At 47.4% G+C, this 16,146-nt stretch overlaps 17 non-coding genes across 17 annotated transcripts; 8 read left to right on the top strand and 9 right to left on the bottom strand.

Moving 5' to 3' along the window:
• Positions 1–1,306: 1,306 nt before the first annotated feature.
• LOC141288860 (U5 spliceosomal RNA) lies at positions 1,307–1,422 on the bottom strand. The gene has a single exon (XR_012339754.1). It is a non-coding gene; the product is annotated as a U5 spliceosomal RNA (small nuclear RNA).
• A 399-nt stretch (positions 1,423–1,821) lies between these two features.
• Positions 1,822–1,892, top strand: trnag-gcc (transfer RNA glycine (anticodon GCC)). The gene has a single exon. It is a non-coding gene; the product is annotated as a tRNA-Gly (tRNA).
• A 1,322-nt stretch (positions 1,893–3,214) lies between these two features.
• On the bottom strand, positions 3,215–3,330 carry LOC141287368 (U5 spliceosomal RNA). The gene has a single exon (XR_012339452.1). It is a non-coding gene; the product is annotated as a U5 spliceosomal RNA (small nuclear RNA).
• A 399-nt stretch (positions 3,331–3,729) lies between these two features.
• trnag-gcc (transfer RNA glycine (anticodon GCC)) lies at positions 3,730–3,800 on the top strand. The gene has a single exon. It is a non-coding gene; the product is annotated as a tRNA-Gly (tRNA).
• Positions 3,801–5,122: 1,322 nt separating this feature from the next.
• Positions 5,123–5,238, bottom strand: LOC141288853 (U5 spliceosomal RNA). Its single transcript, XR_012339753.1, has one exon. It is a non-coding gene; the product is annotated as a U5 spliceosomal RNA (small nuclear RNA).
• Positions 5,239–5,637: 399 nt separating this feature from the next.
• trnag-gcc (transfer RNA glycine (anticodon GCC)) lies at positions 5,638–5,708 on the top strand. The gene has a single exon. It is a non-coding gene; the product is annotated as a tRNA-Gly (tRNA).
• A 1,322-nt stretch (positions 5,709–7,030) lies between these two features.
• LOC141288849 (U5 spliceosomal RNA) lies at positions 7,031–7,146 on the bottom strand. The gene has a single exon (XR_012339752.1). It is a non-coding gene; the product is annotated as a U5 spliceosomal RNA (small nuclear RNA).
• Positions 7,147–7,545: 399 nt separating this feature from the next.
• trnag-gcc (transfer RNA glycine (anticodon GCC)) lies at positions 7,546–7,616 on the top strand. Its single transcript has one exon. It is a non-coding gene; the product is annotated as a tRNA-Gly (tRNA).
• A 1,322-nt stretch (positions 7,617–8,938) lies between these two features.
• Positions 8,939–9,054, bottom strand: LOC141287362 (U5 spliceosomal RNA). The gene has a single exon (XR_012339451.1). It is a non-coding gene; the product is annotated as a U5 spliceosomal RNA (small nuclear RNA).
• Positions 9,055–9,453: 399 nt separating this feature from the next.
• Positions 9,454–9,524, top strand: trnag-gcc (transfer RNA glycine (anticodon GCC)). The gene has a single exon. It is a non-coding gene; the product is annotated as a tRNA-Gly (tRNA).
• A 1,322-nt stretch (positions 9,525–10,846) lies between these two features.
• Positions 10,847–10,962, bottom strand: LOC141288841 (U5 spliceosomal RNA). The gene has a single exon (XR_012339750.1). It is a non-coding gene; the product is annotated as a U5 spliceosomal RNA (small nuclear RNA).
• A 399-nt stretch (positions 10,963–11,361) lies between these two features.
• Positions 11,362–11,432, top strand: trnag-gcc (transfer RNA glycine (anticodon GCC)). The gene has a single exon. It is a non-coding gene; the product is annotated as a tRNA-Gly (tRNA).
• Positions 11,433–12,754: 1,322 nt separating this feature from the next.
• LOC141288715 (U5 spliceosomal RNA) lies at positions 12,755–12,870 on the bottom strand. The gene has a single exon (XR_012339727.1). It is a non-coding gene; the product is annotated as a U5 spliceosomal RNA (small nuclear RNA).
• A 399-nt stretch (positions 12,871–13,269) lies between these two features.
• Positions 13,270–13,340, top strand: trnag-gcc (transfer RNA glycine (anticodon GCC)). The gene has a single exon. It is a non-coding gene; the product is annotated as a tRNA-Gly (tRNA).
• A 1,324-nt stretch (positions 13,341–14,664) lies between these two features.
• Positions 14,665–14,780, bottom strand: LOC141287350 (U5 spliceosomal RNA). The gene has a single exon (XR_012339448.1). It is a non-coding gene; the product is annotated as a U5 spliceosomal RNA (small nuclear RNA).
• Positions 14,781–15,179: 399 nt separating this feature from the next.
• Positions 15,180–15,250, top strand: trnag-gcc (transfer RNA glycine (anticodon GCC)). Its single transcript has one exon. It is a non-coding gene; the product is annotated as a tRNA-Gly (tRNA).
• A 744-nt stretch (positions 15,251–15,994) lies between these two features.
• trnag-ucc (transfer RNA glycine (anticodon UCC)) lies at positions 15,995–16,066 on the bottom strand. The gene has a single exon. It is a non-coding gene; the product is annotated as a tRNA-Gly (tRNA).
• Between the last annotated feature and the right edge of the window lie 80 nt (positions 16,067–16,146).

Genomic DNA, 16,146 nt, shown 5'->3' with positions numbered 1-16,146 from the left:
AATTAAGTTGTGTGTGTGCTTGCATGTGTGTAAGGTTCTTTAAAATGAAGCCTGATTTACTTGAAGGAGCTCCAACCTTTGCATACCGACCAACCCCCGTTCCCTGCCGAATCTTTTCAGAAACTCATTAGTCCGTCTATATTCGTCAAATGCCTATAAAACTTGTTCACTTTATCTATAGGTTGACGAAGTTTAGCAGTGGGCAATATACTCGTAAATGCGGTGTTAATTCCAAACGTTCTCCCTCCTTTCCGAGCATTGGTGGTTCAGTGGTAGAATTCTAGCAGTGGGCGATATGATCCACGTAAATGCGATGTTACTGCCACATGATTTCCCATCCTTTTTTTCATGTTCCCATTATGAAAAGTAAAAAAAAAATAGTAATAATAGTAAAGTGGTCCAAATGAGGACCCCCTGTAATGTGTAGCATTCAAGATATTGGGAGACTCAATAAGATCAAGGCAGGTTGATTTGTTTTTTTCATGGAGTAGTAGCTCCTTATGCTGATGTCGGTGAAGTCAAGTCGGCTGGGGGCGAAGCACAGCGGGTACAGCTCCTCGTTAGTATAGTGGACAGTATCTCCGCCTGTCACGCGGAATACCGGGGTTCGATTCCCCGACGGGGAGACCCAGCTCTTTGCTGCTACTGAACGACTCATCCAAAAGATTTTGGTGCTGACAGAGGTCACAGAAGGAGTTCTGCTTCAACGTCAGCCAGAGCCAAAACAAATGCGTTGGCCGGGAATCGAACCCGGGTCAACTGCTTGGAAGGCAGCTATGCTCAACACTATACCACCAACGCAAGTTCCCGACTCCAGCTTTTAGCCATCTGAAAAGAATGCTTGAAATGCACAAGTCACTGATAGGGCAAAAGGAGCTGAAGCCATCTTTGTTTGTATCCCGTCATGTACGAGAGAGTGCTGTCTTTCCATGCGGGCTAAAGAAATCTGGAGCTGCGACGCAGAAAGCGCAAAGGCCGCAAGTACAGAACGTGGTGAGGCGCGCTTCGTTCCACCGCCCATTGGCTGGTGGCCAGTTTTACTCTTGACACTCCAATACAGCTCTGTTGTGAGCAGAAAAGAATGCTGGAAGTACATAAGTCACTGACAGGGCCAAAGTAGCTGAAGCCCAAGGTTTGGATCCCATCATGTCATGAGAGTGCTGTCTTTCCATGCTGGCTGAAAAAAAATGTGAAGTTGCGACACAGGAAGCGCAAAGGCTGCAAACACGGTCCACGAGAAAGCACGCTTTGCTCCAATGCACATTGGTGTGTGGTCAGATTTAGTCTGCTATTGAAACTGCAGTGCAGCTCTGCTGTGAGCAGAGCACCCAAAAATACAGGTCACTCGGAAAGGTTCCCTTCCACGGAAATCTTTAGTAAAAGGCGAAAGATTTATGCGTCTATGAAGAGAAACTCGAGTTGTGTGCCTATGCGCTTGAGCATGTGCGCTCCCTGTGGTAAACCACTATACTCACAAAGGGTAATCTAGGGTGCCGATAAGATTTTCATCTCCCCCTCACTCCAAATGGGAGGAGTAAAAGTTAAAAAGTCTCTTCCATCATCCATTCTCGCCTGCCACACAGGAGGCCTGGCTCTGATTCCCGGGCAAATGCAGGAACAGAGTTCTTTTAAGTAAGGGGTGTGTGTTTGCATGTGTGTGGGATTCTTTAAAATGAGCCTTGAAGGCCAAACCTGATTTGCTAGAAGGAGCTCCAAACTTTGCATATTGACCCAACCCCCCTTTACCTGGATTTGACGTGTAACAGTTACGCACCATTACTAAATCCAGGGCAATGTGAAGGCCGAAAGTCTCCCAGCCGAGCATTGGTGGTTCAGTGGTAGAATTCTCGCCTGCCACGCGGGAGACCCGGGTCCGATTCCCGGCCAATGCAGGAACGGAGTGCTTTTAATTAAGTTGTGTGTGTGCTTGCATGTGTGTAAGGTTCTTTAAAATGAAGCCTGATTTACTTGAAGGAGCTCCAACCTTTGCATACCGACCAACCCCCGTTCCCTGCCGAATCTTTTCAGAAACTCATTAGTCCGTCTATATTCGTCAAATGCCTATAAAACTTGTTCACTTTATCTATAGGTTGACGAAGTTTAGCAGTGGGCAATATACTCGTAAATGCGGTGTTAATTCCAAACGTTCTCCCTCCTTTCCGAGCATTGGTGGTTCAGTGGTAGAATTCTAGCAGTGGGTGATATGATCCACGTAAATGCGATGTTACTGCCACATGATTTCCCATCCTTTTTTTCATGTTCCCATTATGAAAAGTAAAAAAAAAATAGTAATAATAGTAAAGTGGTCCAAATGAGGACCCCCTGTAATGTGTAGCATTCAAGATATTGGGAGACTCAATAAGATCAAGGCAGGTTGATTTGTTTTTTTCATGGAGTAGTAGCTCCTTATGCTGATGTCGGTGAAGTCAAGTCGGCTGGGGGCGAAGCACAGCGGGTACAGCTCCTCGTTAGTATAGTGGACAGTATCTCCGCCTGTCACGCGGAATACCGGGGTTCGATTCCCCGACGGGGAGACCCAGCTCTTTGCTGCTACTGAACGACTCATCCAAAAGATTTTGGTGCTGACAGAGGTCACAGAAGGAGTTCTGCTTCAACGTCAGCCAGAGCCAAAACAAATGCGTTGGCCGGGAATCGAACCCGGGTCAACTGCTTGGAAGGCAGCTATGCTCAACACTATACCACCAACGCAAGTTCCCGACTCCAGCTTTTAGCCATCTGAAAAGAATGCTTGAAATGCACAAGTCACTGATAGGGCAAAAGGAGCTGAAGCCATCTTTGTTTGTATCCCGTCATGTACGAGAGAGTGCTGTCTTTCCATGCGGGCTAAAGAAATCTGGAGCTGCGACGCAGAAAGCGCAAAGGCCGCAAGTACAGAACGTGGTGAGGCGCGCTTCGTTCCACCGCCCATTGGCTGGTGGCCAGTTTTACTCTTGACTCTCCAATACAGCTCTGTTGTGAGCAGAAAAGAATGCTGGAAGTACATAAGTCACTGACAGGGCCAAAGTAGCTGAAGCCCAAGGTTTGGATCCCATCATGTCATGAGAGTGCTGTCTTTCCATGCTGGCTGAAAAAAAATGTGAAGTTGCGACACAGGAAGCGCAAAGGCTGCAAACACGGTCCACGAGAAAGCACGCTTTGCTCCAATGCACATTGGTGTGTGGTCAGATTTAGTCTGCTATTGAAACTGCAGTGCAGCTCTGCTGTGAGCAGAGCACCCAAAAATACAGGTCACTCGGAAAGGTTCCCCTCCACGGAAATCTTTAGTAAAAGGCGAAAGATTTATGCGTCTATGAAGAGAAACTCGAGTTGTGTGCCCATGCGCTTGAGCATGTGCGCTCCCTGTGGTAAACCACTATACTCACAAAGGGTAATCTAGGGTGCCGATAAGATTTTCATCTCCCCCTCACTCCAAATGGGAGGAGTAAAAGTTAAAAAGTCTCTTCCATCATCCATTCTCGCCTGCCACACAGGAGGCCTGGCTCTGATTCCCGGGCAAATGCAGGAACAGAGTTCTTTTAAGTAAGGGGTGTGTGTTTGCATGTGTGTGGGATTCTTTAAAATGAGCCTTGAAGGCCAAACCTGATTTGCTAGAAGGAGCTCCAAACTTTGCATATTGACCCAACCCCCCTTTACCTGGATTTGACGTGTAACAGTTACGCACCATTACTAAATCCAGGGCAATGTGAAGGCCGAAAGTCTCCCAGCCGAGCATTGGTGGTTCAGTGGTAGAATTCTCGCCTGCCACGCGGGAGACCCGGGTCCGATTCCCGGCCAATGCAGGAACGGAGTGCTTTTAATTAAGTTGTGTGTGTGCTTGCATGTGTGTAAGGTTCTTTAAAATGAAGCCTGATTTACTTGAAGGAGCTCCAACCTTTGCATACCGACCAACCCCCGTTCCCTGCCGAATCTTTTCAGAAACTCATTAGTCCGTCTATATTCGTCAAATGCCTATAAAACTTGTTCACTTTATCTATAGGTTGACGAAGTTTAGCAGTGGGCAATATACTCGTAAATGCGGTGTTAATTCCAAACGTTCTCCCTCCTTTCCGAGCATTGGTGGTTCAGTGGTAGAATTCTAGCAGTGGGCGATATGATCCACGTAAATGCGATGTTACTGCCACATGATTTCCCATCCTTTTTTTCATGTTCCCATTATGAAAAGTAAAAAAAAAATAGTAATAATAGTAAAGTGGTCCAAATGAGGACCCCCTGTAATGTGTAGCATTCAAGATATTGGGAGACTCAATAAGATCAAGGCAGGTTGATTTGTTTTTTTCATGGAGTAGTAGCTCCTTATGCTGATGTCGGTGAAGTCAAGTCGGCTGGGGGCGAAGCACAGCGGGTACAGCTCCTCGTTAGTATAGTGGACAGTATCTCCGCCTGTCACGCGGAATACCGGGGTTCGATTCCCCAACGGGGAGACCCAGCTCTTTGCTGCTACTGAACGACTCATCCAAAAGATTTTGGTGCTGACAGAGGTCACAGAAGGAGTTCTGCTTCAACGTCAGCCAGAGCCAAAACAAATGCGTTGGCCGGGAATCGAACCCGGGTCAACTGCTTGGAAGGCAGCTATGCTCAACACTATACCACCAACGCAAGTTCCCGACTCCAGCTTTTAGCCATCTGAAAAGAATGCTTGAAATGCACAAGTCACTGATAGGGCAAAAGGAGCTGAAGCCATCTTTGTTTGTATCCCGTCATGTACGAGAGAGTGCTGTCTTTCCATGCGGGCTAAAGAAATCTGGAGCTGCGACGCAGAAAGCGCAAAGGCCGCAAGTACAGAACGTGGTGAGGCGCGCTTCGTTCCACCGCCCATTGGCTGGTGGCCAGTTTTACTCTTGACACTCCAATACAGCTCTGTTGTGAGCAGAAAAGAATGCTGGAAGTACATAAGTCACTGACAGGGCCAAAGTAGCTGAAGCCCAAGGTTTGGATCCCATCATGTCATGAGAGTGCTGTCTTTCCATGCTGGCTGAAAAAAAATGTGAAGTTGCGACACAGGAAGCGCAAAGGCTGCAAACACGGTCCACGAGAAAGCACGCTTTGCTCCAATGCACATTGGTGTGTGGTCAGATTTAGTCTGCTATTGAAACTGCAGTGCAGCTCTGCTGTGAGCAGAGCACCCAAAAATACAGGTCACTCGGAAAGGTTCCCTTCCACGGAAATCTTTAGTAAAAGGCGAAAGATTTATGCGTCTATGAAGAGAAACTCGAGTTGTGTGCCCATGCGCTTGAGCATGTGCGCTCCCTGTGGTAAACCACTATACTCACAAAGGGTAATCTAGGGTGCCGATAAGATTTTCATCTCCCCCTCACTCCAAATGGGAGGAGTAAAAGTTAAAAAGTCTCTTCCATCATCCATTCTCGCCTGCCACACAGGAGGCCTGGCTCTGATTCCCGGGCAAATGCAGGAACAGAGTTCTTTTAAGTAAGGGGTGTGTGTTTGCATGTGTGTGGGATTCTTTAAAATGAGCCTTGAAGGCCAAACCTGATTTGCTAGAAGGAGCTCCAAACTTTGCATATTGACCCAACCCCCCTTTACCTGGATTTGACGTGTAACAGTTACGCACCATTACTAAATCCAGGGCAATGTGAAGGCCGAAAGTCTCCCAGCCGAGCATTGGTGGTTCAGTGGTAGAATTCTCGCCTGCCACGCGGGAGACCCGGGTCCGATTCCCGGCCAATGCAGGAACGGAGTGCTTTTAATTAAGTTGTGTGTGTGCTTGCATGTGTGTAAGGTTCTTTAAAATGAAGCCTGATTTACTTGAAGGAGCTCCAACCTTTGCATACCGACCAACCCCCGTTCCCTGCCGAATCTTTTCAGAAACTCATTAGTCCGTCTATATTCGTCAAATGCCTATAAAACTTGTTCACTTTATCTATAGGTTGACGAAGTTTAGCAGTGGGCAATATACTCGTAAATGCGGTGTTAATTCCAAACGTTCTCCCTCCTTTCCGAGCATTGGTGGTTCAGTGGTAGAATTCTAGCAGTGGGCGATATGATCCACGTAAATGCGATGTTACTGCCACATGATTTCCCATCCTTTTTTTCATGTTCCCATTATGAAAAGTAAAAAAAAAATAGTAATAATAGTAAAGTGGTCCAAATGAGGACCCCCTGTAATGTGTAGCATTCAAGATATTGGGAGACTCAATAAGATCAAGGCAGGTTGATTTGTTTTTTTCATGGAGTAGTAGCTCCTTATGCTGATGTCGGTGAAGTCAAGTCGGCTGGGGGCGAAGCACAGCGGGTACAGCTCCTCGTTAGTATAGTGGACAGTATCTCCGCCTGTCACGCGGAATACCGGGGTTCGATTCCCCGACGGGGAGACCCAGCTCTTTGCTGCTACTGAACGACTCATCCAAAAGATTTTGGTGCTGACAGAGGTCACAGAAGGAGTTCTGCTTCAACGTCAGCCAGAGCCAAAACAAATGCGTTGGCCGGGAATCGAACCCGGGTCAACTGCTTGGAAGGCAGCTATGCTCAACACTATACCACCAACGCAAGTTCCCGACTCCAGCTTTTAGCCATCTGAAAAGAATGCTTGAAATGCACAAGTCACTGATAGGGCAAAAGGAGCTGAAGCCATCTTTGTTTGTATCCCGTCATGTACGAGAGAGTGCTGTCTTTCCATGCGGGCTAAAGAAATCTGGAGCTGCGACGCAGAAAGCGCAAAGGCCGCAAGTACAGAACGTGGTGAGGCGCGCTTCGTTCCACCGCCCATTGGCTGGTGGCCAGTTTTACTCTTGACACTCCAATACAGCTCTGTTGTGAGCAGAAAAGAATGCTGGAAGTACATAAGTCACTGACAGGGCCAAAGTAGCTGAAGCCCAAGGTTTGGATCCCATCATGTCATGAGAGTGCTGTCTTTCCATGCTGGCTGAAAAAAAATGTGAAGTTGCGACACAGGAAGCGCAAAGGCTGCAAACACGGTCCACGAGAAAGCACGCTTTGCTCCAATGCACATTGGTGTGTGGTCAGATTTAGTCTGCTATTGAAACTGCAGTGCAGCTCTGCTGTGAGCAGAGCACCCAAAAATACAGGTCACTCGGAAAGGTTCCCTTCCACGGAAATCTTTAGTAAAAGGCGAAAGATTTATGCGTCTATGAAGAGAAACTCGAGTTGTGTGCCCATGCGCTTGAGCATGTGCGCTCCCTGTGGTAAACCACTATACTCACAAAGGGTAATCTAGGGTGCCGATAAGATTTTCATCTCCCCCTCACTCCAAATGGGAGGAGTAAAAGTTAAAAAGTCTCTTCCATCATCCATTCTCGCCTGCCACACAGGAGGCCTGGCTCTGATTCCCGGGCAAATGCAGGAACAGAGTTCTTTTAAGTAAGGGGTGTGTGTTTGCATGTGTGTGGGATTCTTTAAAATGAGCCTTGAAGGCCAAACCTGATTTGCTAGAAGGAGCTCCAAACTTTGCATATTGACCCAACCCCCCTTTACCTGGATTTGACGTGTAACAGTTACGCACCATTACTAAATCCAGGGCAATGTGAAGGCCGAAAGTCTCCCAGCCGAGCATTGGTGGTTCAGTGGTAGAATTCTCGCCTGCCACGCGGGAGACCCGGGTCCGATTCCCGGCCAATGCAGGAACGGAGTGCTTTTAATTAAGTTGTGTGTGTGCTTGCATGTGTGTAAGGTTCTTTAAAATGAAGCCTGATTTACTTGAAGGAGCTCCAACCTTTGCATACCGACCAACCCCCGTTCCCTGCCGAATCTTTTCAGAAACTCATTAGTCCGTCTATATTCGTCAAATGCCTATAAAACTTGTTCACTTTATCTATAGGTTGACGAAGTTTAGCAGTGGGCAATATACTCGTAAATGCGGTGTTAATTCCAAACGTTCTCCCTCCTTTCCGAGCATTGGTGGTTCAGTGGTAGAATTCTAGCAGTGGGTGATATGATCCACGTAAATGCGATGTTACTGCCACATGATTTCCCATCCTTTTTTTCATGTTCCCATTATGAAAAGTAAAAAAAAAATAGTAATAATAGTAAAGTGGTCCAAATGAGGACCCCCTGTAATGTGTAGCATTCAAGATATTGGGAGACTCAATAAGATCAAGGCAGGTTGATTTGTTTTTTTCATGGAGTAGTAGCTCCTTATGCTGATGTCGGTGAAGTCAAGTCGGCTGGGGGCGAAGCACAGCGGGTACAGCTCCTCGTTAGTATAGTGGACAGTATCTCCGCCTGTCACGCGGAATACCGGGGTTCGATTCCCCGACGGGGAGACCCAGCTCTTTGCTGCTACTGAACGACTCATCCAAAAGATTTTGGTGCTGACAGAGGTCACAGAAGGAGTTCTGCTTCAACGTCAGCCAGAGCCAAAACAAATGCGTTGGCCGGGAATCGAACCCGGGTCAACTGCTTGGAAGGCAGCTATGCTCAACACTATACCACCAACGCAAGTTCCCGACTCCAGCTTTTAGCCATCTGAAAAGAATGCTTGAAATGCACAAGTCACTGATAGGGCAAAAGGAGCTGAAGCCATCTTTGTTTGTATCCCGTCATGTACGAGAGAGTGCTGTCTTTCCATGCGGGCTAAAGAAATCTGGAGCTGCGACGCAGAAAGCGCAAAGGCCGCAAGTACAGAACGTGGTGAGGCGCGCTTCGTTCCACCGCCCATTGGCTGGTGGCCAGTTTTACTCTTGACTCTCCAATACAGCTCTGTTGTGAGCAGAAAAGAATGCTGGAAGTACATAAGTCACTGACAGGGCCAAAGTAGCTGAAGCCCAAGGTTTGGATCCCATCATGTCATGAGAGTGCTGTCTTTCCATGCTGGCTGAAAAAAAATGTGAAGTTGCGACACAGGAAGCGCAAAGGCTGCAAACACGGTCCACGAGAAAGCACGCTTTGCTCCAATGCACATTGGTGTGTGGTCAGATTTAGTCTGCTATTGAAACTGCAGTGCAGCTCTGCTGTGAGCAGAGCACCCAAAAATACAGGTCACTCGGAAAGGTTCCCCTCCACGGAAATCTTTAGTAAAAGGCGAAAGATTTATGCGTCTATGAAGAGAAACTCGAGTTGTGTGCCCATGCGCTTGAGCATGTGCGCTCCCTGTGGTAAACCACTATACTCACAAAGGGTAATCTAGGGTGCCGATAAGATTTTCATCTCCCCCTCACTCCAAATGGGAGGAGTAAAAGTTAAAAAGTCTCTTCCATCATCCATTCTCGCCTGCCACACAGGAGGCCTGGCTCTGATTCCCGGGCAAATGCAGGAACAGAGTTCTTTTAAGTAAGGGGTGTGTGTTTGCATGTGTGTGGGATTCTTTAAAATGAGCCTTGAAGGCCAAACCTGATTTGCTAGAAGGAGCTCCAAACTTTGCATATTGACCCAACCCCCCTTTACCTGGATTTGACGTGTAACAGTTACGCACCATTACTAAATCCAGGGCAATGTGAAGGCCGAAAGTCTCCCAGCCGAGCATTGGTGGTTCAGTGGTAGAATTCTCGCCTGCCACGCGGGAGACCCGGGTCCGATTCCCGGCCAATGCAGGAACGGAGTGCTTTTAATTAAGTTGTGTGTGTGCTTGCATGTGTGTAAGGTTCTTTAAAATGAAGCCTGATTTACTTGAAGGAGCTCCAACCTTTGCATACCGACCAACCCCCGTTCCCTGCCGAATCTTTTCAGAAACTCATTAGTCCGTCTATATTCGTCAAATGCCTATAAAACTTGTTCACTTTATCTATAGGTTGACGAAGTTTAGCAGTGGGCAATATACTCGTAAATGCGGTGTTAATTCCAAACGTTCTCCCTCCTTTCCGAGCATTGGTGGTTCAGTGGTAGAATTCTAGCAGTGGGCGATATGATCCACGTAAATGCGATGTTACTGCCACATGATTTCCCATCCTTTTTTTCATGTTCCCATTATGAAAAGTAAAAAAAAAATAGTAATAATAGTAAAGTGGTCCAAATGAGGACCCCCTGTAATGTGTAGCATTCAAGATATTGGGAGACTCAATAAGATCAAGGCAGGTTGATTTGTTTTTTTCATGGAGTAGTAGCTCCTTATGCTGATGTCGGTGAAGTCAAGTCGGCTGGGGGCGAAGCACAGCGGGTACAGCTCCTCGTTAGTATAGTGGACAGTATCTCCGCCTGTCACGCGGAATACCGGGGTTCGATTCCCCAACGGGGAGACCCAGCTCTTTGCTGCTACTGAACGACTCATCCAAAAGATTTTGGTGCTGACAGAGGTCACAGAAGGAGTTCTGCTTCAACGTCAGCCAGAGCCAAAACAAATGCGTTGGCCGGGAATCGAACCCGGGTCAACTGCTTGGAAGGCAGCTATGCTCAACACTATACCACCAACGCAAGTTCCCGACTCCAGCTTTTAGCCATCTGAAAAGAATGCTTGAAATGCACAAGTCACTGATAGGGCAAAAGGAGCTGAAGCCATCTTTGTTTGTATCCCGTCATGTACGAGAGAGTGCTGTCTTTCCATGCGGGCTAAAGAAATCTGGAGCTGCGACGCAGAAAGCGCAAAGGCCGCAAGTACAGAACGTGGTGAGGCGCGCTTCGTTCCACCGCCCATTGGCTGGTGGCCAGTTTTACTCTTGACACTCCAATACAGCTCTGTTGTGAGCAGAAAAGAATGCTGGAAGTGCATAAGTCACTGACAGGGCCAAAGTAGCTGAAGCCCAAGGTTTGGATCCCATCATGTCATGAGAGTGCTGTCTTTCCATGCTGGCTGAAAAAAAATGTGAAGTTGCGACACAGGAAGCGCAAAGGCTGCAAACACGGTCCACGAGAAAGCACGCTTTGCTCCAATGCACATTGGTGTGTGGTCAGATTTAGTCTGCTATTGAAACTGCAGTGCAGCTCTGCTGTGAGCAGAGCACCCAAAAATACAGGTCACTCGGAAAGGTTCCCTTCCACGGAAATCTTTAGTAAAAGGCGAAAGATTTATGCGTCTATGAAGAGAAACTCGAGTTGTGTGCCCATGCGCTTGAGCATGTGCGCTCCCTGTGGTAAACCACTATACTCACAAAGGGTAATCTAGGGTGCCGATAAGATTTTCATCTCCCCCTCACTCCAAATGGGAGGAGTAAAAGTTAAAAAGTCTCTTCCATCATCCATTCTCGCCTGCCACACAGGAGGCCTGGCTCTGATTCCCGGGCAAATGCAGGAACAGAGTTCTTTTAAGTAAGGGGTGTGTGTTTGCATGTGTGTGGGATTCTTTAAAATGAGCCTTGAAGGCCAAACCTGATTTGCTAGAAGGAGCTCCAAACTTTGCATATTGACCCAACCCCCCTTTACCTGGATTTGACGTGTAACAGTTACGCACCATTACTAAATCCAGGGCAATGTGAAGGCCGAAAGTCTCCCAGCCGAGCATTGGTGGTTCAGTGGTAGAATTCTCGCCTGCCACGCGGGAGACCCGGGTCCGATTCCCGGCCAATGCAGGAACGGAGTGCTTTTAATTAAGTTGTGTGTGTGCTTGCATGTGTGTAAGGTTCTTTAAAATGAAGCCTGATTTACTTGAAGGAGCTCCAACCTTTGCATACCGACCAACCCCCGTTCCCTGCCGAATCTTTTCAGAAACTCATTAGTCCGTCTATATTCGTCAAATGCCTATAAAACTTGTTCACTTTATCTATAGGTTGACGAAGTTTAGCAGTGGGCAATATACTCGTAAATGCGGTGTTAATTCCAAACGTTCTCCCTCCTTTCCGAGCATTGGTGGTTCAGTGGTAGAATTCTAGCAGTGGGCGATATGATCCACGTAAATGCGATGTTACTGCCACATGATTTCCCATCCTTTTTTTCATGTTCCCATTATGAAAAGTAAAAAAAAAATAGTAATAATAGTAAAGTGGTCCAAATGAGGACCCCCTGTAATGTGTAGCATTCAAGATATTGGGAGACTCAATAAGATCAAGGCAGGTTGATTTGTTTTTTTCATGGAGTAGTAGCTCCTTATGCTGATGTCGGTGAAGTCAAGTCGGCTGGGGGCGAAGCACAGCGGGTACAGCTCCTCGTTAGTATAGTGGACAGTATCTCCGCCTGTCACGCGGAATACCGGGGTTCGATTCCCCGACGGGGAGACCCAGCTCTTTGCTGCTACTGAACGACTCATCCAAAAGATTTTGGTGCTGACAGAGGTCACAGAAGGAGTTCTGCTTCAACGTCAGCCAGAGCCAAAACAAATGCGTTGGCCGGGAATCGAACCCGGGTCAACTGCTTGGAAGGCAGCTATGCTCAACACTATACCACCAACGCAAGTTCCCGACTCCAGCTTTTAGCCATCTGAAAAGAATGCTTGAAATGCACAAGTCACTGATAGGGCAAAAGGAGCTGAAGCCATCTTTGTTTGTATCCCGTCATGTACGAGAGAGTGCTGTCTTTCCATGCGGGCTAAAGAAATCTGGAGCTGCGACGCAGAAAGCGCAAAGGCCGCAAGTACAGAACGTGGTGAGGCGCGCTTCGTTCCACCGCCCATTGGCTGGTGGCCAGTTTTACTCTTGACACTCCAATACAGCTCTGTTGTGAGCAGAAAAGAATGCTGGAAGTACATAAGTCACTGACAGGGCCAAAGTAGCTGAAGCCCAAGGTTTGGATCCCATCATGTCATGAGAGTGCTGTCTTTCCATGCTGGCTGAAAAAAAATGTGAAGTTGCGACACAGGAAGCGCAAAGGCTGCAAACACGGTCCACGAGAAAGCACGCTTTGCTCCAATGCACATTGGTGTGTGGTCAGATTTAGTCTGCTATTGAAACTGCAGTGCAGCTCTGCTGTGAGCAGAGCACCCAAAAATACAGGTCACTCGGAAAGGTTCCCCTCCACGGAAATCTTTAGTAAAAGGCGAAAGATTTATGCGTCTATGAAGAGAAACTCGAATTGTGTGCCCATGCGCTTGAGCATGTGCGCTCCCTGTGGTAAACCACTATACTCACAAAGGGTAATCTAGGGTGCCGATAAGATTTTCATCTCCCCCTCACTCCAAATGGGAGGAGTAAAAGTTAAAAAGTCTCTTCCATCATCCATTCTCGCCTGCCACACAGGAGGCCTGGCTCTGATTCCCGGGCAAATGCAGGAACAGAGTTCTTTTAAGTAAGGGGTGTGTGTTTGCATGTGTGTGGGATTCTTTAAAATGAGCCTTGAAGGCCAAACCTGATTTGCTAGAAGGAGCTCCAAACTTTGCATATTGACCCAACCCCCCTTTACCTGGATTTGACGTGTAACAGTTACGCACCATTACTAAATCCAGGGCAATGTGAAGGCCGAAAGTCTCCCAGCCGAGCATTGGTGGTTCAGTGGTAGAATTCTCGCCTGCCACGCGGGAGACCCGGGTCCGATTCCCGGCCAATGCAGGAACGGAGTGCTTTTAATTAAGTTGTGTGTGTGCTTGCATGTGTGTAAGGTTCTTTAAAATGAAGCCTGATTTACTTGAAGGAGCTCCAACCTTTGCATACCGACCAACCCCCGTTCCCTGCCGAATCTTTTCAGAAACTCATTAGTCCGTCTATATTCGTCAAATGCCTATAAAACTTGTTCACTTTATCTATAGGTTGACGAAGTTTAGCAGTGGGCAATATACTCGTAAATGCGGTGTTAATTCCAAACGTTCTCCCTCCTTTCCGAGCATTGGTGGTTCAGTGGTAGAATTCTAGCAGTGGGTGATATGATCCACGTAAATGCGATGTTACTGCCACATGATTTCCCATCCTTTTTTTCATGTTTACCTATTATGAAAAGTAAAAAAATAATAGTAATAATAGTAAAGTGGTCCAAATGAGGACCCCCTGTAATGTGTAGCATTCAAGATATTGGGAGACTCAATAAGATCAAGGCAGGTTGATTTGTTTTTTTCATGGAGTAGTGGCTCCTTATGCTGATGTCGGTGAAGTCAAGTCGGCTGGGGGCGAAGCACAGCGGGTACAGCTCCTCGTTAGTATAGTGGACAGTATCTCCGCCTGTCACGCGGAAGACTGGGGTTCGATTCCCCGACGGGGAGACCCAGCTCTTTGCTGCTGCTGAACGACTCATCCAAAAGATTTTGGTGCTGACAGAGGTCACAGAAGGAGTTCTGCTTCAACGTCAGCCAGAGCCAAAACAAATGCGTTGGCCGGGAATCGAACCTAGGTCAACTGCTTGGAAGGCAGCTATGCTCACCACTATACCACCAACGCAAATTCCCGACTCCAGCTTTTAGCCATCTGAAAAGAATGCTTGAAATGCACAAGTCACTGATAGGGCAAAAGGAGCTGAAGCCATCTTTGTTTGTATCCCGTCATGTACGAGAGAGTGCTGTCTTTCCATGCGGGCTAAAGAAATCTGGAGCTGCGACGCAGAAAGCGCAAAGGCCGCAAGTACAGAACGTGGTGAGGCGCGCTTCGTTCCACCGCCCATTGGCTGGTGGCCAGTTTTACTCTTGACACTCCAATACAGCTCTGTTGTGAGTAGAAAAGAATGCTGGAAGTACATAAGTCACTGACAGGGCCAAAGTAGCTGAAGCACATGGTTTGGATCCCATCATGTCATGAGAGTGCTGTCTTTCCATGCTGGCTGAAAAAAAATGTGAAGTTGCGACACAGGAAGCGCAAAGGCTGCAAACACGGTCCACGAGAAAGCACGCTTTGCTCCAATGCACATTGGTGTGTGGTCAGATTTAGTCTGCTATTGAAACTGCAGTGCAGCTCTGCTGTGAGCAGAGCACCCAAAAATACAGGTCACTCGGAAAGGTTCCCCTCCACGGAAATCTTTAGTAAAAGGCGAAAGATTTATGCGTCTATGAAGAGAAACTCGAGTTGTGTACCCATGCGCTTGAGCATGTGCGCTCCCTGTGGTAAACCACTATACTCACAAAGGGTAATCTAGGGTGCCGATAAGATTTTCATCTCCCCCTCACTCCAAATGGGAGGAGTAAAAGTTAAAAAGTCTCTTCCATCATCCATTCTCGCCTGCCACACAGGAGGCCTGGCTCTGATTCCCGGACAAATGCAGGAACAGAGTTCTTTTAAGTAAGGGGTGTGTGTTTGCATGTGTGTGGGATTCTTTAAAATGAGCCTTGAAGGCCAAGCCTGATTTGCTAGAAGGAGCTCCAAACTTTGCATATTGACCCAACCCCCCTTTACCTGGATTTGACGTGTAACAGTTACGCACCATTACTAAATCCAGGGCAATGTGAAGGCCGAAAGTCTCCCAGCCGAGCATTGGTGGTTCAGTGGTAGAATTCTCGCCTGCCACGCGGGAGACCCGGGTCCGATTCCCGGCCAATGCAGGAACGGAGTGCTTTTAATTAAGTTGTGTGTGTGCTTGCATGTGTGTAAGGTTCTTTAAAATGAAGCCTGATTTACTTGAAGGAGCTCCAACCTTTGCATACCGACCAACCCCCGTTCCCTGCCGAATCTTTTCAGAAACTCATTAGTCCGTCTATATTCGTCAAATGCCTATAAAACTTGTTCACTTTATCTATAGGTTGACGAAGTTTAGCAGTGGGCAATATACTCGTAAATGCGGTGTTAATTCCAAACGTTCTCCCTCCTTTCCGAGCATTGGTGGTTCAGTGGTAGAATTCTAGCAGTGGGCGATATGATCCACGTAAATGCGATGTTACTGCCACATGATTTCCCATCCTTTTTTTCATGTTCCCATTATGAAAAGTAAAAAAAAATAGTAATAATAGTAAAGTGGTCCAAATGAGGACCCCCTGTAATGTGTAGCATTCAAGATATTGGGAGACTCAATAAGATCAAGGCAGGTTGATTTGTTTTTTTCATGGAGTAGTGGCTCCTTATGCTGATGTCGGTGAAGTCAAGTCGGCTGGGGGCGAAGCACAGCTGGTACAGCTCTTCGTTAGTATAGTGGACAGTATCTCCGCCTGTCACGCGGAAGACCGGGGTTCGATTCCCCGACGGGGAGACCCAGCTCTTTGCTGCTGCTGAACGACTCATCCAAAAGATTTTGGTGCTGACAGAGCTCACAGAAGGAGTTCTGCTTCAACGTCAGCCAGAGCCAAAACAAATGCGTTGGCCGGGAATCGAACCCGGGTCAACTGCTTGGAAGGCAGCTATGCTCACCACTATACCACCAACGCAAGTTCCCGACTCCAGCTTTTAGCCATCTGAAAAGAATGCTTGAAATGCACAAGTCACTGATAGGGCAAAAGGAGCTGAA

Source organism: Garra rufa, chromosome 1, assembly GCF_049309525.1.
Source record: "Garra rufa chromosome 1, GarRuf1.0, whole genome shotgun sequence".
Lineage (NCBI taxonomy): Eukaryota > Metazoa > Chordata > Actinopteri > Cypriniformes > Cyprinidae > Garra > Garra rufa.
The sequence above is the reverse complement of the archived record's forward strand: the minus strand, read 5'-3'. Positions and strand labels throughout refer to the sequence as shown.